The sequence below is a fragment of the Cuculus canorus genome, chromosome 15, assembly GCF_017976375.1.
Source record: "Cuculus canorus isolate bCucCan1 chromosome 15, bCucCan1.pri, whole genome shotgun sequence".
NCBI classification, from domain to species: domain Eukaryota; kingdom Metazoa; phylum Chordata; class Aves; order Cuculiformes; family Cuculidae; genus Cuculus; species Cuculus canorus.
In genome coordinates this window covers 10829016-10852964 of record NC_071415.1, presented here as the reverse complement: position 1 = coordinate 10852964, position 23949 = coordinate 10829016, and the positions used below count along the sequence as shown (strand labels likewise).

The following is a 23949-nucleotide window of genomic DNA, read 5'->3' as shown; positions in this document are numbered from 1 at the left end:
TTGCAGCTGGGATGGCACCAGGAGGAGGGGAGCCTGTCTTAAAACCAGCCTAGTTTTCTCCCAAATACCTGGGAATTTGGCCGGTTAAAATGGTTTGATAAATACCAACTCTACTGTGATCGCACTGTGGAACATCTCTATTCCCCTGATCCTGGTTGGAGTTTACCAGGAGTTTTTATTTGGTTCAATGAATAGACTGTTCATGCCTAACCTGTCCATGAGGTAATACAGATCTGAATTCCAGTCTCCCTCTGCGGTGCTTTCCAAGGTAAAGTGAGTGTTCTTTGTTGCCTTTGTCCAAGAAATGGAATCACTCACTCAGAAATATAGACACTGAGGAAAAAAAAAAAAAAGAAAACAAACTCATGTTGCTATTATACAGAAAAGATCTATATTTATTGATAGAGAGAGCTGGCATGGCTGGGAATTCCCTGGGAATTAAGGAGAAGGGAATTGCTGTGCAAAGAGGCAACTTGCAAAGTGGATAACACTGTGTAACACTGACTGATTATCCCATCAGTTGGACTGGAGTTGGTGGGAGCTGCTGCTAAGGTGACAGAGTCCCAGCAAGGAGAACAGCTAAGTGTGAGCGGTGGGAGCCTGTCCCAGTGCCCAGATGCAGCTGTTAAAGTCCATTCTGCTGTCGGTGTAAGTGGATGCCCCAGAAAACCAGCAGAGCCCTGGTGAGACTGTAACTCCACACCAGGCTGAACGTGAAGGCACTAATTTTAACTTCTAAACGCATCCTTTCTGCCAGCCACGGATTAGAGGAACAGTTTTTGAAATTATTTAAAAATAACATCAGACTTAATCATAGCTATTTATTAAATCCATTATCCTCTGTCAGTTATGGGACACTGATTTATTCAGCTGCAGAGACTATAGTCACCTATAGCAAATAATCTTTTTTTTTTTTTCCTAACAGGGCCCAGTCATAATTATTCCTTTAGTCCCTGAATCTGTAACCCAAGGAACCAAAGCACAGAAATCTACAGCGAATTTGGGGATGAGATGTGGCAAAGCGATGGAGAAACCTTGGAATTACTGAAAAAATGCACAATTTTGCACAAATCCTGCATGACCTTGCTCCATGGCACTTAGCAGGGGAAAGGGTAAGGCACACTCTAAAGGAGTGGAGTAAATCACTTAGGGAAGAGAAACCCAGAAAATAATAAAATCATAGAATCATAGAATAGTTTGGGTTGGAAGGGACCTTAAAGCCCACCCAGTTCCAAGCCCCCTGCCACGGGCAGGAACACCTCCTGCTAGATCAGGTTGATCTAAGCCTCATCCAACCTGGCCTTGAACACCTTCAGGGACGGGGCAGCCACCGCTTCCCTGGGCAACCTGTCCATATAAACCCATATAAAATCCATGTAAATCATGGTCTCTTGAGCCTCTGGATGCCACTTGGCTGCCAGGAAGTCCATTTGCATTTAACTAGAAGAGGACATGAGCTTTCCCTTTCTCCTGCCTACACTAGGCTTCCAGATGGATGCTCACCTTGCTCTGGCGCCTCCAATTATCACAGCTGGGGGCTACTTTTCCACAGAAATCAGTGTCTTTGTTTAAAATGTGTATTTACGGGCCTTTGTTTGAAGACCATGCTTAGGAAATGCTAAAAAGAGAATCCAACGTGTATATTCCACTTGATCCTAGGAGCTGGAGATAATTTTTTGCTAAGCCCAGGGGTGATATTCATCCCTGTTACAACTGTTTCATATCTCACACACACACAGGCTTGGTATTAAGTTTATGGGGGTCTCCACTAATTACACGTCACTGATCATCTCCTTCCAGCCACCTGACTGCTCTGAGGTCTGTCCTGGACAAGTCATTGGGAGCAGGTCTTTCCACAGCAGCGCAGCCCATGGGCAGCACCTTCCTGCTGGTGTGATCCTCCAAGGAGGTTTGTTTTAGCTGGAGCGGGTTGTATTTGGGGGTTAGATACGTGAAAACATGCTCAAATTCTGCATGTCACACCAAGCAGGCAGGTAAGTGCTGTGGTCCATTTTGCTGAGGCTGAGATACCCAACTCCCTGGGAAAAAAGGGCAGGAAGGAGAGGAGAAATGGCAGAGCTCCCTTCTGCTTACTCTGTGTTGTCTTTTCTGCTCCTGAACGTTTCAGCAATGTAGAGTAAACAGGAGGAACCCGCAGCACAAATGGATCTTTCCAGCACGCGATCTCCCAAACATGTGTAGTGAAACCCCTGCAGACTTGCTAATGGAGCTGCTGATTGCTTATGTTGAGACCCTGGCAATCATCGGCCATGGTGAAGACTAGGGCTGTAGGTTTACTGGTGTCCTTGTCCTGGGCTGTGGATAGTGGGTCACTCAGAGGTGGGGGGAAAGAAGCCTCAAGCCTGCGCTGGAACGCAGGGACAGACCCAGGCTGGGGCTGGAATGGAGCTGGGGCTGTCCCAGTCGCACTGCTATGGGCTGGGTGACATCCTTGTTCAGGATGAGGCCAGGGCTCCTGGTGGTCTCTGGCTAAGCGTAAGGATTTGGACGGTGATCCTTGACCAGAACTAGACACACAGAGCCCCAAGGCTGACAGCTGGGGCTAGAGGAAGACTAACCAAGAGACCTGATTCAGGTTTAGGGTGGGCTCTGAGGTTCTGGCTATCCTTGACCTCCGTGTCAGACACATTTGGAGAACTAAGGTAGGACAGACAGGAAGGGATGGGCAGATGCACTAGCTGCTAGTCCCCACTCCCTTCCAGATCTGGGCAGAGACCTCTCTTCTGACGGCTAATGCTCCTCTGCTGTTGGCAGACGTGGCTAAACCCTGGTGGAACAGTTGGCTTAGCCCTCGGTACAGCCGGTCAGAGACAGGGCAGAGACACTCATCTGCACTCTATGTCTCTTCATGAGCTCAAGTGGCTAAAGTCTGTGCTATCGATTAAAAACTCTGAACCTTGCCAATGGCACGTGTGAGGTCAATTTGAAGCCACGTACCAGAGGTTTCAGGGGATTTTTTTTCCCCTCTTTTTCACTTAAGAAAAGCCTCAGAAGTTTTGGTGCTGCTTGTTTTGCCTGCATCATTCCTTGCATTAAAAGAGTGCTACAGCTGGAAAGCTGAGCACTGAAAAGTCAGGCACTAAAAAGACTTTGCTTCCATGTGCCTACACTTCCTTGTGGAGTTTTTGATGGAGTAACAGCACAGACTGCCTTCTGCAGGACCCGTGACACACCGAGCACCTAGTGGCATCCAAAAGTACTTGGCATCTTCCCCGCAAGCCCCTCTGTGCCTCCCGAGCAGTGATCTGCCCTTGTTTGGTTAGAGCTTGGTTGTGTCTCTGTGCAGCACTCGCAGGAATACACTGATCCTCCCCAAGCAAGGAACAGACAACAGCTGGGAATGAGGATACAGCTTTCAGGAAAGAACCAGAATTATTTTTTAAAGGACTGATAAATGCCAAAACATCTTGCCTGGGCCAGGTCTTTATATAACCTCGTGATCCTTCAGCAGGGCTTTCTGATCTGGGTTCCGCTCCCCCGCTAACCACCAGAGATCAGTTTGCTGCTGCTGCTACTGAAACACAACCCCGAAAGGCAGCATCTGAACAGAGTTCCTCGTTATTCAAAGGCTCATCACTACAGCGCAAAGGCTGAGGCTCTACAGTGACCCATCACAAGTGGTTTTGTAGTCCCTGTTCCTCTCCCTGCTCTCCTCCATTTACAACCTCCTGCTTTGTAATTGGGAATGTCATTATGGACACCAGGACTACCATATATTAGCCTGGGATCTTAGAATCATTAAGGTCGGAAAAGACCTCTAAGATCATCAATTGTCAGCCCAACACCACCGTGTCTCGTAAAACAGGTCATGAAGTGCCACATCTACATGCTTTTTGAACATCTCCAGTGGTGGAGACTCCACCACTTCGCTGTGCAGCCTGCTCCAAACAAATCCCCGGCAGTGCTGAGAGGGGGATCAGAACCTTTCTTCCATATGATCTGTATTATATGAGCTGATTTACTCCTTACCTGAAGACCATTTTCCAACCTGAAACATAGTTATGCTCCCCATTGCTCCTTCAGGCAGGAAAGTTGGACTCTGTCTCACTTTAAGGTGATGAAGAAATCTGTGTCAGAGTGAGAAACTGAGCCCACACCAAAGGCAAACACCCAGCTTAGCAACCTCCCCATGATCTGTTGCCCGCAGAGCTCGCTGGGCAGTGCTCTCAGGACAAGTCACTGCAGAATTCCTCCTTCTTTTTCTAAGGGAACATTCAAAAACCTCCTCTTGGCGTGCTGGGATGTGGCGGGGTGAACCAGCTGCAGCCCAAGCCAGGCTGTCGCAGCGGGATTTATGGAGCGCGGTGATGTGCAGAGGAACAGCGTGGCCAGGAGCAAATCAGGACAGGTCCTGTGCTATGGAAACTGCAATGACATTTCATTAAACCCAGCAAGAGGCATCCTAGTAACTCAGGGAGCAATTTGGCTGAGTTCTAGCTGTTGCTGATCGGTCCATGGGCTGAGTGGGCTTGTAGCTATTTAAAGTTTGCCATTTTGACCTGTGTCACTTCATGGAGAGATCCGATTGCTCCCTTTGTGGCTTATTCCTCCTATGCGGTCAAAACAGACTTTTGCACATGTTACACATGAGTGAACAGGTCAGAACCCATTATCTGTTTGATGCATTTCAGCCTTTCTCTGAGCTGTTTGCCTGAGAATGGTTTACAAACTTCATTCACAGATTTAAGGCTTGAAATAATTACCTAAAAAAACTAGAAAATATGACTTGCTCCGGACACATTCCTGAGAAGTTAATGACGGTTCTCAATATTCAAGACTGAAGGTGGCCACAGTTTCTGTGGTATTATTCCGCTCCTGACAGGACATGCTGAGCTCTTAGAATCAGATTTTCAGGGTGAATAGTCAGTTACAAATTCAAGAGGTGGGTGTAACGTGAACCCTCTAATTTTCACCTCAAAGCAGCTGTTTTTCTGAATCTTCCTACTTGGAAATTCTACCCGAAGCATATTCACCCGAAACACCCACAGTGGCAACACTTGGAGAGTAACCGCATCCCAGACACTCCAGCTGAAGCAAATACAGCAGAGAAATACTCAAAGCTGATACAGAAATTCAGGGCAGTTCAAACCCACCGAACAACTAAAGCAATCAAGGCTGCAAGAGAACAAGAGGTTTTATCCCCTGCTTGTAGCAGACACAGAATTTATTAACTGTAAACATGGGGCCTAGAAATTATTTTAAAATGAAATGAAAAAAACCAAGAGCCAGTGAAGTCACCAGCGTGGCTGCTCCTGCCAAGGATTCAGTGTGAGATTTGGCTGCCAAAGGTCAGCTCCTCTCACCAATGAAATCAGCCAGTCCGCCGCGGCAGGAAGAGCACAGCCAAAGGTACAACTTTGAACGAAGTCTTCATTAGATGGTGTCTCTGTTTCCGTCCCCTGTCCCCAGACTCCAGCAGCTGAGTTCATAAAACACTCTATAAGGAAAGGCAAGACCAGGAGATGGTTTGACATCTGTTGATCTGTTTGAGGGAGCACTCTAGTCCAGGTATTACAGAGCGGTGACAGATGCAGGGGAGTCCTGAGCCTCCTGTGGAAAGAGGCCACAGAACCAAATCCCAAAAATACAGTGCAAATATGGGCATCTAAAACCAGCAAGTCTCCAGATTTAACCATATGGATTGTGGGGAGAAATGATTGCTGGGCTGTTACGGTTCCTTATCTCTGCCTGATCAGAATTGGAAACAGAGGAAAGTTTCTTCCTCCTGCTTTATGGGTGAAATTCATCCCAGAGTAGCAGTAGATTGCAGTTGATAGTGTTACTCCAGGACATTCTTGAGCCCTGAAACCGGTTCCCAAAAGTGCAGCGCTGCTGTCTCGGAGTCCTTACCTGCGTGTGTTTTTAGACTACCAAAGTTTTCAGGAGGATGGTGGGGAAAGTGAGATCACCAGAAGGGCCAGCACCATCGCAAGCTCTAACCAGTGCCAAACCGTTCTGCCTGCAGCCGTGGCCTCTAAATCCAGACCCTGACAGCAGACTCCTCTACCCACCTCAGGGGCTTCTCCCTCTCACCCAGACCGACTGCTCCAACCCCCGTGTGACTCACACGGCTGGCGCAAAGCACTGCTCGGGGCTGTCATCACGGGGCTGCAGAGGTGGAGAGGAGAAGTGCCCTTGGCTTGGGCAGTGCGTCCGCACAGCGAAACAAAGCGGCAGCATAGCCCGTGTTCTCTTTAATCTAAGTAATGCATAGTAGTGATGAAATCAGCTTTGCCTCTGAAGGGAGCAACAAGTCGAGCGGGTATTGTAGGTCCTTGGGAGGTATGTCTTTAGGTATCTGGACACTAACAAAGACTACTCACCATCAGCAGTTTGACTGTTGCCTTGACAACATTAAAGCCAGTTCAGATGTGTGAGTGGGGGAAGAAAACTGCCGGGAGTGTGGGACATAGTCTGCTCCCAACACAGAACAGGTCACAAAGAACGTAAAACCCTGGGATGTGAGTCACGGCCTTGAACTCCCCTGCTCCCTTGTCTGGAATGGCTTTGCCACAGGTATGGTCTCAGGTTGTGACAAGGATGAAAACAATCAAGGGGCATATGGAGTGGATGTGCTATGGACTCTTCTGGATGACCTTGGTGGGTTTTGATGGCTGAGGACAGGAGCTGATGAACCAGGTTCTCCCTTTGAGGTTCCCCTGAACCCTTCTATACAGCCATGCCTGCATCTGTGCTGTTTCCTGCACTGCTGTAGCCTTTCATGCTCAGAGGGTCTATGCCCACGCTGCCCAGGAGGCACTTGCATGGAGGCTGCCTTACCCCAGGGAGGGAGGGGGAAGCTCTGTGGCTGCGCTGACTCACAGATTTCTCTGGGAACCACAGAAAACTGCCGCCCAGGTTTGGGATGTTGACTCGCCTCTTCTTTCTGCTGCAGGTTCCCATTAAACTGGAAGGTATTGTTGATGCGAACAGGACAGCATCAGAGGAAATTGCAGGCATAATGAATTTTTGCTTTCTTGGTAACGTGGGAAGCATTGTTCCCCTTCTCCTTTCCTTCTAGTTTTACTTTCTGCCTGAGAGAAGCCAAGATGTCCGATTATAAGGAAGAGTGTGTGGATGACGCTGATCCACGCAGTTCCTGGCTCCTCCTGAGCAAGTGAAAATAGAGGCGATGAACATCAAGACATCCTGTTGGGTGAAGGATGAGCAATGAGGTTTCCTTGCTAGGGAGATGCAGTCTGAAAAGCACGACAAAGCCACGCATAACCAACCAGCTAAGCTCTACTTCATGGGTTCAACAGGAAAGCAGTAGCTTACTGAGTCCAGACCTATTTTCCCTGTGGGTCTCCCAGTTTGTGGATTTTCTTTCCCCAGGCCATCAGCCAGGAGCAGCGGCAGCTAGAACAAGATCCAAAGCGGAACCACATCCAAGACAGTGTCTCCCCATGTGGTCCATGGAGACCTGTCTGGGATAACATCACCTACTTCCTCTTCCTCAGCCCTGCAGACCATTGTAGTGAAAAATGTCCAGTGGATGGATGGAATGGTGGATGATGAACCCACCAAATTTCAATCAGATCGATGGCATGGCAAACGTGAACAAGGCCAGTGTCCTGGTCAACCTCGGTCAGCACTCAACCCACATAAGGATCCATGATTTGAAAGGGCGGAGAGGAACATCAAAGCATCTTGGGGCAATGGCAGGACAGGAGCCAGTCCTGATTCCGATGGCCAGCCCGTGCCTCTGCAAACAGCATGTGTGACTTAAATCTTCCAGTGTCAGCTCACGTCCAAACCCCTTTTCCCTGCCTGCCTCTCACTTGTTAAAAGCAAATGGCAAAGGACAAGAACATGCGAGTTCTCTGCTTTGCTCTGCCCTCTCTTCAAATGAACCCCCTGCATTTCTTTTTTCCCATTCATAAAACAGAGGGTGATATTGATCTGCAGCTGCAATGAATCCAGCCTCACACAGAGCTCTGGGGGCTTGCAGGTGGCCTGGAAACTGAAATAAATAGCAGTGGGAGGAATAATCATAGTGTTTGCAGACAGCATAGAGATTCCTGAGAGAACAGTGCTGTAAAGCAGCCTCGGAGATCCTCAGCAAGGTGGGATTTCCCTGCACTTTATTTCCTGCCACCTGCAAAACCAAAACATAGGAAAAAGTGTTTTGTCAGGGTAAAATATTGTGAAGAGCAAGTTATTCAAAGAATAAAAGAGACATAAGCATCAATAATCAGAGAGGGGCACCTGGTCTTTTTTCTCATGATAGCAAAGAAGTTTGCTCTTTTGTAGCAAATAGAGAATGCAGAGGCTTCACAGCTTCTACAGCTGAGCAGTGCTCTTCCTCCTCTTCTCTTCTCTTCTCTTCTCTTCTCTTCTCTTCTCTTCTCTTCTCTTCTCTTCTCTTCTCTTCTCTTCTCTTCTCTTCTCTTCTCTTCTCTTCTCTTCTCTTCTCTTCTCTTCTCTTCTCTTCTCTTCTCTTCTCTTCTCTTCTCTTCTCTTCTCTTCTCTTCTCTTTCTTCCTCTCTCCTCTCTCCTCTGACTCTACTATAAGGGTCAGTAAAACAATTCAGAATTTAAAGACACAAATAGCACCTACATTTGGCCTTGCAGCAAAAATCCTGTTATTCCGGCCCTGTAGGATTCCATTCCTTCAGAGGCTTCCTATTTCTCCTTCCAGCTTCCTCACCATCAGAGCTCGGGATTATCATGTCCCAGCTTGTACCTCTGCTCCTGTTTCCTCCTCCACAACTTCTCTCCCCGAGGCTGTCCCTACACATTCCCAGCCTGTCTCATGCTGCCCTCTATCCTTGGCATAGCCTTTGTCTTCCTACAAGCAATAAATCCCACTCCTCTTTCCTAGATTTCTGCCGGCACACCCAAGCATCGCCCTGCTGTTCCCCTGTGGGTCTCCCAATCCTTGCACATAGCCAAACACTTTTCTGGAAGGCCAAAGTATTGTACACTGAAAACTGTATTACTGCCTTGCATTTGGTGTTGCTTCTTGGAACTGGAGAGATTAGCCAGACTCCTGCCTTCCCCAAATCCAGGAGTGGCTGGACCTCCGTGGAGAGCCTTCAGTAAGGCTGAACCTCACCGGGAACTGCTGCTGACAGCAGTAATTCAGATTGCTGTGGGAGCCGGCTGACGGCAAATGTATTTAACTGGCTTTGGATGGTGAGGAGGAGTTGTGCTAACTTAGCAGGTCTGGAAAGATGGTTGGAGTTGATGATCTTAAAGGTCTTTTCCAACCCAAACCATTTTATGATTCTACGATTCAGTGTTGAACATCCCGCTGATGCTGACTTCTATCTTCTTTTTGTAGCCCAGGTGAATCCTGTTCTGGAGACCCATGATAATGCTAAAACTACGAGGAAGAACAATTCCTCCTGTTTTCTTAGAACCAGCCCTTCACTGAGGATAGATTGCTGGTAGGTCATGCAAAGATATCGCTTCAGAAGGAATAAAACTAAAAATTACTTCTAAATGCTTCCCCAAGCACCACAGTTATATTTACTAACGTTTCACATGAAGCATTATTTCCACCCTTTTGAACTAAGACTGTCAGCCGATTTTGTTTTGACTTCAATTTTTTACGTGTCAAAAGAAAATTTTGACCAACCCCCAATCCATGCCCTTTCAACTGCTTACTTCTGTAAAGACTCAAAATGCTTTTTCCTTTTTTTTAGGATTATTTTTCATTTTGAAATTGTCAGTGAAAATGTAAAACATTGGGCTTTTCGACTGATATCTCATTCCTCTATTTCTGTGTGACACATTCTTCTGCCGCATGCTGCAGAGAAAGGAGGATTTCTTTAAGCTCTAATACGGAATCCAAGAAGAAAGAGGTTTTTTATAGATCTGATCTTTGAAAAGATTAAATTTCCTCTCACTGACTTGCAAATTTGCCCCTGCAGGCAATGCTGTCTGTCCCTGATGAACGCTCCAAACCTTTCAGCTACTCTCTGTTTTCTTACAGATATTGCAATCTTGATTAACAGACTCACCTTTTATTTTCTCACCCAGAGCAAATTTATCTGAATTCACTTTGGTAGCACAGGCAAACTGTCTGGGGCTAACGCTAAGAGCTGTAAGTAAGCATGTAATTCTTTATATTAATTTTGCTTTGGATTTTTTCTTGTCTCGAATGGACCCTGTTCTGATTACATCTGACGTGCAAATCTGAAATGAATTCTGTTAACCTGAGGGATCTGCACTGCTGTAAATGAAACCACAATCTGCCCCTGCTTCCTCAGTGAGGTTACATGCTTTAAATGATGACTGTTGAGTTGCCTGTGAGACTGTGCGAGCAGTAATAGACACAATGCCTCCCTCAAAGCTGTACACTTTTCATTCTACAATTATATTGCAACCATTACTCACATTCATCAGTACAACGCTGTAATTGTCTTGCAACCAAGACCCTAAAAATAGTTATCCAGGAGAGGTGCATTGTCCTTTGTTTGCACACCTGCATCCAGGACTAAATTGAGAACCACGGCTCCCAGCTCTCAAGGTGGAGACCCCACCACGTTTCCTGACTAAAGCCCTTCAGCACGCAGCAGTAGGAGAGAGGAAACATACGGACCGGTTATTCTTTAATGTGGGATTGTCTGCATCCCTCCTACTTTCAACTTATCCCAGATCTGCCTCACACCCAGAGACCATATGTTGGATTTGCCTCTCTGGACAGCAGCCCAAGGCGAGTCCAGGTTGTTTACTGGCAGGCTGCAGCTTCTTCCAGCCTGGGCTATGGAGCAAGGGAATAGGCAGACCTTCACGGTGCGAGCAGCAGCACTGGTGCAAGGTCTTTCTCCACGGATGGGATTGCGCGAGTGGTCCCTGAAGTCACTTGGACTAACTAAAAGTGACAATAAAGGTGGTTTGAGTCAACCCAAGTTTGTCTGAAGAACTCACATGACAGCGGTCACCAGCAGAGCTGTATGGGCAGAAAGAAGACTTCAGCTGAGAGCAGCCTGATCTAGTGGGACGTGTCCCTGCCCATGGCAGGGGGTTTGGAACCAGACGATCTTTAAGGTCCCTTCCAACCCTAACTATTCTATGATTCTACAAGAGGCAAGGATGAATTCACCCAGCTAGCACTGCCGGCAAGAGCTGGTGATTTGGTGTAACTGAGCAAATTGATACAGTGAGATCTAGAGGGGAATGTTTTTGTGGAGACCAGAAGCCAAATTAAGCATGTTAGTGCCTGACAGATGGTATGGACAGAGAGATTACTGGGTGCAAAACATCTTTCCAGAGCTCAAAAGAAAGAGCAGTATAAGGACATGTTTCACAGGTCATGCTTAGAAACTGTACACTGGCAATTCAGAGGATGCTTAGAAGTAGGATGAGTTAGTCTGGAGATCTGTTCCTGAACACAGCACTAACAGAACTGGACAAGGCTCCATTTCACTAGCTGCCAAAACAGCTGTTCTAAAGCTTGTGTCAGTGGGAATGTTGGGAAGCTTAAAAGCATAGTCTGAGAACACCACTGAAAGCATTTAAGAGGTTCTTAGATGCTAGGGTTCTTGCTGCACTCACAGAACTTTCAGAGGATACAGTTGAAATGCAGGTTTGATTGTTATCAAAACCAAAATCCTCATTGACATACAGAGGGCCATGATTTTTCAATGTCTGGCTGTTCCCTATACCTAGGTGTGTTTCCTTCTGGGCTAGAGAAGTCATTTGTCATTTCCCATGAAGCAGCTGAGAGAGATTATCATATCTTCCACCAGTTCTCGCCAAAGAAATTTGAAAATTCTACTATGGCACTTGCTATGTTATTCACTCCCTTTAATGCACACATCCCTGCTTGATCATGTGTTTCTAGAATAAGAAACCTACTCACCAGATCTGTTCTTGGCTAGAGATTGAAATAGGTTCTCTGCAGTGGGGGTTTGTTACTAATTACCCAGAAAGAAGAGGATTGCAAGTGACTTTTCCTTAGGCAGGCCAGAGTGAGAAAGGAAAGCTGTCTTCCACTATCTTGATCAATGCCTGGTGAGGTCCTGCTTGATCTGGCAGGGCTGCCGCTAAGAAAAAAATGATCATTTTCAAACTGAAGTGTTGAGCTGCTTCGTGGCAATTGCTTCCATCTCCTCAGGACAGGAAAGGCAGCCAAGAGAATACTTTTGAAAAGGTTTGGGTGTTCAATCCTGCTTAGTTTGATGCAGCTGCTATGTGAAAATCTCCTAGGTAGCCTAAGCAACTCATTCCACAAAAGGTTTTTCTCTTAGGTGATACGCTTAAAATGTGCTCAGGAATGGAAACACAGAAGAACCCTCAGTCTCCAGTCAAAAAGCTCGTGTTATGCCTTGATTGTACTGATGGCAATCAACGTAAGCAACTCTCAGTCTGTCTCTTGCTGCCTCTTGTGCCCACTCCTAATCATTACCACTGGGTGCATCAAGGCGTGATCACAGCAGAAAATACAAATGATGGGAAAAGCCACTTCTCACTGAAGTAAGGAGAAACATCAGTGAAACCGAAAATGTAGCAAACAGGATGCTGCTGTCCAGGCCTAAGATTCCCATAAGAATAAAATTCAGCTTCTTCAACCTAAGGATAAATAAGCTACTGGAAGAGCAGCTAGGGATAGGCGAAAGATTTGTTCAGTTGTCTGAGAGCTGAAGCCTGAATGTAAAAGATCTGTTCCAGAGCAAATAAGCTTGATGCAGGAGTTTCTGCTTAACGTTCAACAGCCTGAGGTTTGCAGGGCTTCAAATGAGCTGGTTATAGGGTTTGTTTGAAGCCTGAAAACTGACAGATCTGAAAGCTGTGGCAGAGACCATGGGTTAAAACCTGCTCATTTCACATACATATGTAATCTCAAGGAGCAGCTTCTGTAGGAGGAAGACTTGACCCTTTGTCTGGTTTTGACACACATTTTCTTTTTTAATATCATTTTGAAGAGTATCTGTTACTGACAAGAGCTTATTGGGAATATCTGCTGGCTCCTGAGACTATTATTATGAGCAAGACTTGAGCTACAGAGAGATCAAAGAGTCTCCAGCTGCTGAACTCACAGTGCCCTTTCTAGCAGCTGTTGGTATTTTACAGCTCCCAGGATTTGTACACTGCAAACAAGCCTTTTGTACAAAGCAGATATGATTTTCATAGCCCATAAGACAGGCAGTCCCAAATCATGGCTCACGAGTAACACACTGTCTGCAAGATTCTCCAGCAGGCTCAGCATCGCGCACTCTCCCTTCTCCAGGCGTGCCATGAGAGCAAAGCACATTCCCAGCAGAGCTCCATTGCCTCCATATCTGTGTTAGCGGAGAGATGGGATAATTCCTATAAGGGGATGTTGCTGCTCATGTCCTGCTGATTTTAAAAAGCATGGTGAAGTGTGGAATGAGTTGATAACCCAGATGATCCATTGCATTTTCCTCATGGTATCACGGACCTTTAGAACAACTGCTGTCGAAGCACATGGTTTGACATAGCTTAAATGAGTATATGAGAGAAAAGCAGAGTGCCGGTTTATAGCAACACTATGCTCCTCTGTCCTGTGCTAGTCTGAAGGGACCTAGCTGGTCAAATTTCAATGGGCTGGAAAATTATTTTAGATGTTTAGCACTATGGGCTGCCTTCCAGCTTATGGTGCAGATTAAGAATTCCCTTGAATAGCTCTGTGTCTCTTCTGCCAGGTGGCCTTTGATGTCCTAGGCTCCAGTCCAGAAGAGAGGATCTGTGTTTACAAGCTGACTGGGGGGGTATCATGCACTTGGGCACCATAAAGTTCAAGCAGAAGCCAAGAGAGGAGCAGGCAGAGGTGGACAACACAGAGGTAGGTTGAGATCTTACAGTTGGTGATAAACCAGGATAAACCAGCATGTTAAGAGCTCAGCCAGTTGGTTAAGATTGAAAAGGCTGCTAAAACCAGACTCTTGTTTCAAGGCAATATAAAATAACCTTAAACTACACGCTGTTGTTTTATTTTTAAATGAACAGATGTGCTATTGAGAGTCAGAGCTGGCATCCAGAGCTGCCACAGGGCAGCAACCTAGCCAGATGGCCGAGCTGTCAGCTAAGGACTTGATCCTCCTTTGTGGAACAGCCCTGCCTTGCAGATGTTTTGAAACCACGGTGGAGCACACAGGCCCATACCTCCCAGAGCATATGGGAGCCCAGACACCTTGTTTGAGGTGCATATTATTGCCTCTGCTGCATCCGGCAAGCTCTGCTGGATGGTTTGTTTGTGAAGGGACAGAGCCAACGCCTGCATCCCTTCTGTCCTTCCCAAGCTCCCGGCAGGCCTGGAGAGCTTGCCTGCCTGTGGAAGCAGAGATGTGACCATTTTTCTGAGTGCGCAGCAAGGGGATGGGGACAAGGAGAGATCTTCTTTCTTTGACTCAGATTAACATGGTAATCTTCCCTCCAATAGTGGCTGACAGAGTTGCTGAGCTCATGGGTCCAACTTCTGGAAAGCTTCAGATGGGCATCGCCAGGTCCAGGGTGAAAGCATGGAACAAGCTGGAGCAGAGAAGCCCTCACCACTACAGCACCAGAACCAGGAATGTGGCAGCACATGCAAACTTCCCAAGACCACTGATGGCCATTGAAGGTTGCCGTCTATCACAACATTGGCACAGCATGTGCAGACCAGTGCTGTTTCTGCCATAGCCCTGTCTCTAACCCTCAGTAAGTTGGAAAATGCACTTAGCAAGGTCAGACTTGAGGCCAAGACATAGAAGCCAAGCCCTCTGCATGAAGAGATCACATCAAACTTCCGTAGGCTTTAAAGTACAGCAGCTCCGGGAAAAAGGACTTTACTGTTGCAAATCAATATGGCTCTGTTCCCTTAAAGAAATACTGCAGCCAATCGGCTCTGCCACACAGAAATGTGTATCTCAGAAATCCTTTCCAGGAACAATTAACTGAAAATATTGATTGTGCAAATGTCTGAGCAGTGATGCAACAGTTGAGCATTTTAACATACAAATAACAGCAAAGCTGTTTCATGACTCCTCAACACGTTGCCACTGGCCTTGATTAACAATATAATCCTTATAGATACTGTGAAAAGAAACAAAACCCCCAAAACTCAAGCCAAGGCTTGTCCTTACTAACACAAAGCTTCAGGAAAGCTACCCAAAAGGCACACCAGCCAAAGGATTAAATTCATTTTTGCTTCTGTTGCTTACGTGTTGCTGGAAGAGTTAGAGTCCTGCAGCTCACTGCAGCTTGTCTCGCCTTTCCTGGTGCATGTGACTTGCCTCTCTGCTGTGTTGTCAAGCAGCCATGCTAATGCTTAGCAGCAGGAACAGTATTTAAGCATATTATCAAACTCCACCAGCCATTCACATACTCCACTGCACAGACATACTGACAGAACATGATCAGAGCATGAATCACAGGCCCTTTGCTCTATCTTTTTTACACTCAGCAACTATTTCCTTTCTTTGCCACCAAGCAGGTTTTTGAAAGCGACATTTGACTGTGCCAAAATACGTTCTGATTGTGCTTGGTTATAAGCTACATCGTTCCCTCTGTCAGCATATCAAAGTATGAGCCTAAAAGGAAAAGTACAATCTCCCACAATATCCTTTCCTTTGGCAGAATAGTTTATTCAGGACAAATGGGCTTTCCATAGAAAAGGCCCCCCGTGAGTCCTGGGACTCTAAGGAGTACATTAATGCTACTCCCCTGCCAGCATTAATTTGCCTCCTTTCCCTGTACCCACAGAAGCTTTCTTCCTTTCTCTGCTCAGGTTAACAATCAGAAATCTGCTTTCTCATGCACTGCTACTGGGCTTTTCCCTCGCTATATCTGAATTGGTCTTGCTTTTTCCCCCCGGCTCCTCTCCATCTGTGACACAGCACCACAGGGTGGCTACAGAAGAAGGAGGACCCTCCGAATGAGGCAGTGGAGGGCTTACTCCAGAAATCCAGCACATCCCTGCTGTGGGTCCTCTTTAAAGGACAGGAGGCTGAACATAGAGTGAACACCATCCAGTACAATCAATACAGTCAGCCCAATGTGTCAGCAATCAATTATCATCGGTTCTGGTGCCCAGTGCTTCCCTCTCATTCTTTTGTGGAAAGAATTCAGCCATCATTGTAAAACACTCTTCATCCAGGTAACAGCCTGTGTCTGCCTCTGATTACTTCTCTGCTGTCCTGAAAGACAATCTAGCTTTGTCCTTGAAAATTCTGCCCCTCCAGCACCGAAAGGCAGACAGCACGCACCATGTTCACTTTGCTCAGTGAAGGCACTACCAAGCACTGCTGCAGAAACATGCTTGCACAGATGGAAGCGTGAGTGCAGCCCTGGCTTAATGACAGGCTACAGAATCCCCTCCTGGCAGTCACTGGCCTTCTGTTGCCCAGACAAATGTCAAGTTTCTATCAAACAGAAAAACTTGCTGCCTATCAGCATTGTCAGCAGCCCAGCCCAAGACTGCAGTGGAAAGGTGAATGGGAAACAGTTTTGGGAACTGCTTTTCAGATTTCAAGCTGTCAGATAGACAGAGTTGGGTCTTATCTCTACCTCCTGCATGCACAACTTCATCTCAGCCCATGCTAAACCGGTAAAGCAGCTGCAGCATAACAGAGAGTGCAAGAGAGTGGAAAAAATGGTGTATGTCAACATATTGTGAATGCAGCTTCTCTTCTCTTCTCTTCTCTTCTCTTCTCTTCTCTTCTCTTCTCTTCTCTTCTCTTCTCTTCTCTTCTCTTCTCTTTTCAGGACTATATTCGCTACTGGTTTGAGCATTACTTTAGAGTAGTAAACAAGGAAAGCACAACCTCTAAACCAAAGCAGGACGCAGCTAAAACACTGCATACTTCTATTTGGTTAGTAGTTTATCTAGACAACGCTGAACTGCTGACTTAAGACAGTTAAGACAGATTTAAGACTGTTGGAGGCTACAGTAAACTACTTCAGTGCAACTCCTTTTCAAGAGGATCTCTCACATATTCTGTGCAATAATATTGCTTTTAGCTGGTGGCAGCAAGAGGCAGGGAAGAGGGTCCCCTTTTGTGGCTGGCTCCAACCTCTACAGGGTAAACACTAATCTATGCCTTTGTATTTAAACTGCCCTCAATGCATTTTGGTCCGAACAGCAGCTCAGTCTCCCTACTTTATCTTCAACCCTGCCCAAGACTGGATAATGCCATTACCCTGATTTTATCCACGCAGAACAGAAGAGAGAAGGGTGATGTTCAGTTACAGAAACTTTGGCATCTAGTGTCATTGGTGTAATTTAAAATGCTCGTGAGCATTCTGGGACACCCAGAGAGGGCAAAAAGACATAACATAGGGCTTAGAAGAGACTGGTGCTCTTCTGGAGCAGTGGCTGGTGATACCAGAATGCATCTAAAATTACACTATGATTAGGCAACTGAATCTCCTCTAAGACAGTTGCAGAGTCATGCAGGAAGGATATGGCAGAGCAGAGAATTAGATCGCAGTCTCTTGAGAAGCAGGCCAGCACATGGAGGATGTGGTATCTTTCTGAGGCTGATGTCTCAGTACTCACATTACCTGTCATGAGTGCTAGAAATGGGACAAGAAAGGTCTAAGGAAGACTGTTAGTGTTTTGGCTTGAAAGTCACAAATGAAGAGAGGAAATACATTATGGAGAAGGTCCTGTTACTACTTCTGTGGTACCCAAAGCCGAATGGCAGCTGATACCATTATAGACCAGTTCAATCCGGTCCTTTCAGACATCCTTGTTTGTTTTTACTCACCATGCTGCCATTTCACCCACTCTTGATTGTTGACAGCCACACAGTTTTCTGGTCAGCCTAAAGGAGGTTACTGTGCCGCCCGTCTTCTGTACTGTGCTTCTATCTCCAGGGGCTGGCCTACCCAGCAAATAAAACCCAACTGCTGTTATCAGTTTGTGGAGCTTTTATTCTAGGTTTGCTGGTGGAGAGCAGCTCTTTTCATTGTTAACTTTTTACGATGGTAATCCCCAAAGGAATAGTTATTTATATAGCATCGTAAGCCAGAATCATGAAACAACTTTACCTGAAATTGTTTCAGGTTCAAATCATGCCCACAGTTGCTTCCGTGCATGTAAATTTGTTCAAGGCCAGGTTGGATGGGGCCTTGGGCAGCCTGATCTGGTGGGAGATGTCCCTGCCTGTTGCAGGGGAGTTGGAATTAAATGATCTTTAAGGTCCCTTTCAACCCAAACCATTCTATGGTTCAATGATTCCTCTTGGACACATAGGACCGGGCTCACTTCCTACCCTGTTCTGTGGGGTTTGTTTATTTTTTTCCCAGCTGTGAAACACAAACCATTTATAATACAGAAGGTTTTCTCTCTCCAGCCGTGATAAGTCCTGTTAGAATTTTCACTCCATTTCTCTTTGTTTCGTTCCAGGAGCAGCTGAACTGCCTGAAGACTGCTTTGCACAGCACATCCCTGCATTTCCTCCACTGGATGGTTCCAGATGAATTCAACAAGTCTGGTAGGTGTTTGCAGCACTGCAGAGCAATCATCAGGCAAAGCCACACAGTGCCTTCAGAACAAGCTGGGGCTGGTTGAACAGCACATCTTTATTCAGGAATGAAAGAACTTGGGTCATCACTTCGCAGATTACATTGTACCTATAGTACAAGTAGTCTGAGGGATGCTTCCAAGCACCAGGGCTAGAGACAAGATTTCTAACGAACCTCTCATTTTGCGACAGAAGCAGAAAGAATTAGGAAACACCCAACCTGGAAGCAGACAAATTTGTACTACTATTTATTAGGCTGCATTGCCTCTGCAACCCCTTTTTTTCCAGGATCAACCATGGAAACAGTGAATTGCAGAGCCGAAGAGCAACACAAGTTTTCACCTATAATATATAATAAAGTGGAAAGGCAAGTAACAGAAAGCAGTAAACAAATCTGTTATGGATAGGTAGTTGCTCATGTTGTTTGAATTCAAGATTGTTCCTGAATGCACATCTTCCAGTTCCAGATGAAGTAGTAAGCATCCTGTCCGTGAGAAATCAGAGGAAGTGAGTATGAATGCCTACTTCCAATGCTTCCGCACTTCCCTCCAAGAACTTCGACTTTCCACAGACAGATAGAAATGCCCACAAGCTTCCTCCCCTTCAGTATTTCAGTGCCATGCCCGTGGGGTTAGGAAGCTAAATCAAGGAAGATCTTAAGCAGTGATGAGTCTTTCTGCACTACCGCTATCTGTAGTTCATCATTATACCTGTCTTTCCCATTTTTGATACCAAAGCCTGAATCCCAGCATAATCCCTCCAGGGTCTGTGGACATTAAGAAGACATCAGAGTCGGTTCTTGGCTCTAGTGACTGGGGGGAGAAAAAGTACAGAATTGGATATAACAACGTACTGTTTACTCCTACCAAATTGAACTAAATAAATTGATGGCAGCTATGATTTAGCATGCCTTTGGTGTAAATGTAGCTGCAGAGTTAGGGTTTCTACAGCAACCCACTTCCTTATGCATATAATGTTCTCTCTTACACATGCTCCCAAACCTGACTTTTAATCAGACAGTTCAGTTAATATAATGCAAATGAAGTGCACCTTAAGCTATGCAATAAATCTCACTTGCTCTTTAGTATTCCTTAGTCAGGTGAAAATCCTACTAACTGATCATTTATCCAGTTTAAGGCTGGAAAGGAAAATGGAGAGACAGTTGTAGCTGTCTAATATTACCAGCATATATCATTAATTGTGCACATATGTTTTTGACACAACATAATGAAAGTATCTAGTGTAACAGCCATGCAAAAGGGAGCAGTCTGTTCTTTGCATGAAAAGTAAAATCTGCATTTCCCAGCTTTTATCATAATTACACAATATTCATCACTCCTCCAGCCTATTCTATCCTTAAATTTCAACTTACAGATGGAGGTTAAAGTGGGCCAGATACTGCCCCTGACCTTAATTTAAAGACAAGATTATGACTATTATTTTTTAATCATCACTGAAACTACTTAATGTGTTTCCTGCCACAGGAAAGCACACCATGTATTTGGGTTTCATCAAAGAAAAGGTTTCCATTCCTGCTTTACTATATGCCACTGAGCTAGATCTGATGATGGTCCTGCTGTTACTTTTTATAGCTAGAAACCTGGGGCACAGAAGAGGCAGGAGAAGTCCAGGCAAATTTATGCTAAAGGTGAATGGAACCCAGTTGGGAAATATCAGTCTTTCATTCCTATAATGTCGTTAAAATTTATCCTTCTTGTAAATGTAAGCAAAGACCCAGACAAGATCACATATAAAGATCAAAAAACTCAACCAAAGAAGAAATATATCCTCATTTCTGAGTGTTAATACACAGCAAGTCCAGAGTTTCATAGTCCCAAAGGCTACTTTGAACTCCAAGTTCTAACAATCTCCTGTTTTCCAGCACAGTTTTCTACATTGGGATCCTACCCACACTGGAAGACACAAGAGATGAACCTCTGGCAGAGATCATAACCATGCTGTAATGTCATGGTCCTGGCTTCCTGATGCGGATTGAGTACAAAAGGATGCTGGAAAGAAGGTATCCTTGGGGAAGAAACTAGAAACTGTTCCAAGGTGGTATTAGAAACCAACCACTAGTGCAATTCTTTTACCAGAAAGAACTGAAATGAAACTGGGACTTCCAAGCTCTACATCCCAGTACACAGCAAAACAATAAAGCTTTCCTGCTTTTCCACATGGCTCCATGCAGTAGAACAATATTGCAGTTAGACAATTACCTCCTGTGCATTCCCTCCAAAGACTAACAGTTGGAGGATCTCTGTAATTTGGCAGTGACTATTATCCCTGCCAAGAAACCCTAAGTCACTTGGTGATGCTGTGAGTCCCTGGAACTCAAACACAATGCATACAATTAAGAGTCACAAGATTTTGGTTTCTATTCTATCTGCTTTTTCTGTCACTCCCTATGGCATCTGCAGCTGCAGGACAGAGGGGAGGAAAGACAGGAGGCAAGAGCCACCATTTTGGTTAGTTTTCATTTTATAAGCAGTATTTGTTTCTTCCAATTCATGAAAACTTTGATTTCTACATTCACAGTAGCATTTTTTAAACAAATTCAATTATATTATTCTTCTTCCTGCCAGCAAACTGTTATGACTCTTCTTGCATGCCAAGAAATTATGGGCATCAAAGCCTATCCCATTTGACTGAGATTATATACTGATTGCAGCATATTGGTGTGTATGATTGTGAATGGACACTTCAGAGTCTCCCTCAATACATTGCACAGAAACAGAATTCTTTTCAAGCCACATGTGTTCTGTTAGTTACATGCTAGGCTTGATGGCAACTCAGAGGAATGCCCAGAAGTCTCTGCAGCTGCTTTTCTGAGGAGGGAGGAAATCATACCGCAGGGTGAAGAAAACATTCTGAGGTTGTCCCGTTCTGCAGAATTAATCTGTGGCAATTACAAACACTGAGAAGCTTGGGATGTCTGGGCAGGGAAGATAAGGGCTGGGAGAGAAAACAACAGCCATGTTCACTTCAGTAAAGACACTGAGAATGCTAGTGACTTTCTTGTTAATTATTAATAGGGCAAAGGGTCTGAATGATTTCTTTCCAAATCAATGCCAGAAAAGTTAGTAAACAGAGAAAGTCTTGCAATTTGAGTTTCAGCGTGCTACCTTCAGGGAGTGGAAATAGAGGGCCTTAGAAATTCAGGACCTGGGCTTCTCATTTCTAAACTAGCACAGAGAGGAGTGGCGTGGTTCTGAGCACTGGGTACAGGATGTCACTATTCATTAACATAAAAAAGCCAAACCAAAGCTGCTTGGTTGACTTTTCTGAAGCAGGACCACATCGTTGGGATGAAGAGGCAGTTCCATCTCAGATTCCCTTCATTTAGTCGCAGAACAGATAATTCAGTTGGTTTTCTGGTAAGAGAGGAAATAAAGTATTGACCAAGATACTCAAACTTGAGTGAAACAAAACTAAGCAATTTTTTATATATAGGTGAAACAAAATCTGTCTTTTTACCTGGGGACACGCCTTCTCAACTCAGTGTAAACCAAACGAACTTCCATAGGCTTGTGAAAGAAGAGCTTTCAAAAGGTTCTGGTCCCATTTGGACTGGTATGAATCCAGATCATTATAAGAATCATTCTGCATTTATATCAGTTCAGAATCTGGAATACAACCCTGTTTTCTATGCTGGCACACAGATCTGCTTCTTTGCACCATAACAACCTTTTTCCAGGAGCTGTATTACTCACACTATAGATATGAAACCCTCTGCTCTAAGCAGGCATTTCAGGAAACACCAGGTCTCCCATTGGTATGAAAAAAATACTAGGATCAGATAATAAAAGGATGACCTCAGGGCACTCAAGGACCATTATAACAGAAAAAGTCTGGTTTGGGAATCCCATTACTTGAACTCCTTGCTTCCAAGTGAAGTCTTTGCTGAACGTGGTCCAACAGGAGAAGGAAATGTATCTGAAGGAACTGCAAAGCATCACGTCAAAGACTCAGGAACTCACAGAACACACAAAAGAGCAGTGGAGCAGACAGCCACTCTCAGCCAGGAGAAGGTTAAACTCCCCATCCAACTGCAGGCCGAGCATTAACAACAGGGGATGGTTAAAGGCTTAGTATTTGTTTAGGTAGGGCATCAACTTTCTCAAATGACTCATGAGGCTTCTTTTCAGAATATGGAATGACTAAAGAGCACATGGGGATTATGCATGAGATTCATAGACAGCTCGACTGTATCTTAAACACAGTTAAGTCTTAGAAAACAGAGGAGACGGAGAGGCCTCACGGCTAAAGAAAAGGAGCTGTCGTCACAAGTCCCGCTTTCTCTTCCTGGTCAACCACTGATGCTCAGCACAATCTACAGTAAATCAGGATGGCATGGTTTTAAAATGTAAACTCTTAAGGATCTATGTCCACATGAATAAACAGCTTCTTTGATACTTAACTTTAAGAAGTTATGGTCTGAATAATGGAGATTCAGTTCAACTACAGCAACAAGTACTTTAAAGAAATCTTAACAAACTCTGCAGGAGAGGCAAAATCTTGCATTTCTAGCTGATGGAAGTTTGGTCCTGTAAGAGGCAGGAGCCATAGCAGCCTTTCATAGGATGAACACTGGATTCCTACTCTTTCACTAGGAACAAGAGAACTTTTAGGATGCTGAGGATTGCCTGGCCCAACTGACAAAACCAAAGATGGACCTACTGGATATGAAGGAGCTGACATAAGTGCCAACAAGTGGACATTAGGTCAGTGTCTTGAAATTTGACTTAGAAGGACTGGAGACTACCTTGGTTAAAACTGAGAAGGAAAAGCAGCTATGAAGCATGACAGCGAAATTTGTTTCTGTCTCATTCTTCAGGGAAATGAACCCCGACAACCATTGCAGCTCGTCCAGTCAGAGCACCCTTTGGGATGCACAGATTCATTCTGATGATCTTTCCCAGGGCTTCAGATGTGGTCTTCCAGTATTTCATGTAACCTGGGATGGATTTAATTCTGTACTTCATCCTTCTACTCCACAGTAATAGTAATTTCACAGCAATTTCTAGTGTTCTCTCTACATAAGAACATCTGCATGTCTTCTACATTCTTTATTAATAATACCCACTTTCACATGGCAATGCTGGTAGGCTTCTACTTATGAAATACCCCCCTCCACAAACATGTAACTCCTTTTCACCTAGTCTTGGCGAATACTTCTCCCTCTTCGGCACCTCAACTGTTTTTTATTTAATATAATTGGAGAAGTTTTAAATCTGCACTGTAGCAGCCATGTGGCTGGCTGCTGCTTCTTCTGAAGGCACTGCTAACATCCACAGGATGTTAAACTCACAGATGCTTCATATGTCTCAGAATTTATTAACTGAATCTCAGATTCCTTCTAAAGAAAAAGAAGCTCCCAGTGACATTTTGTCCTGATGCTGCTAACGGCTTGTGTGATCCACAAAACCTGCGTGATGTTCCCTTTTCTGTCTGTAGGCATTAGACCACAGAGTTCAAGCTCTGACTTTAGATCTCTCTGCTCAGAATG

General features: G+C 45.1%; 1 long non-coding RNA gene across 1 annotated transcript in view; it reads right to left on the bottom strand.

The window, feature by feature from the left end:
• The window catches only part of LOC128853727 (uncharacterized), a 41651-nt gene continuing 17702 nt past the window's right edge, over positions 1 to 23949 (bottom strand). Inside the window, exon 3 of the long non-coding RNA XR_008452437.1 lies at positions 1 to 333. This is a non-coding gene — a long non-coding RNA (uncharacterized LOC128853727). The remainder of the gene's footprint in view (positions 334 to 23949) is intronic.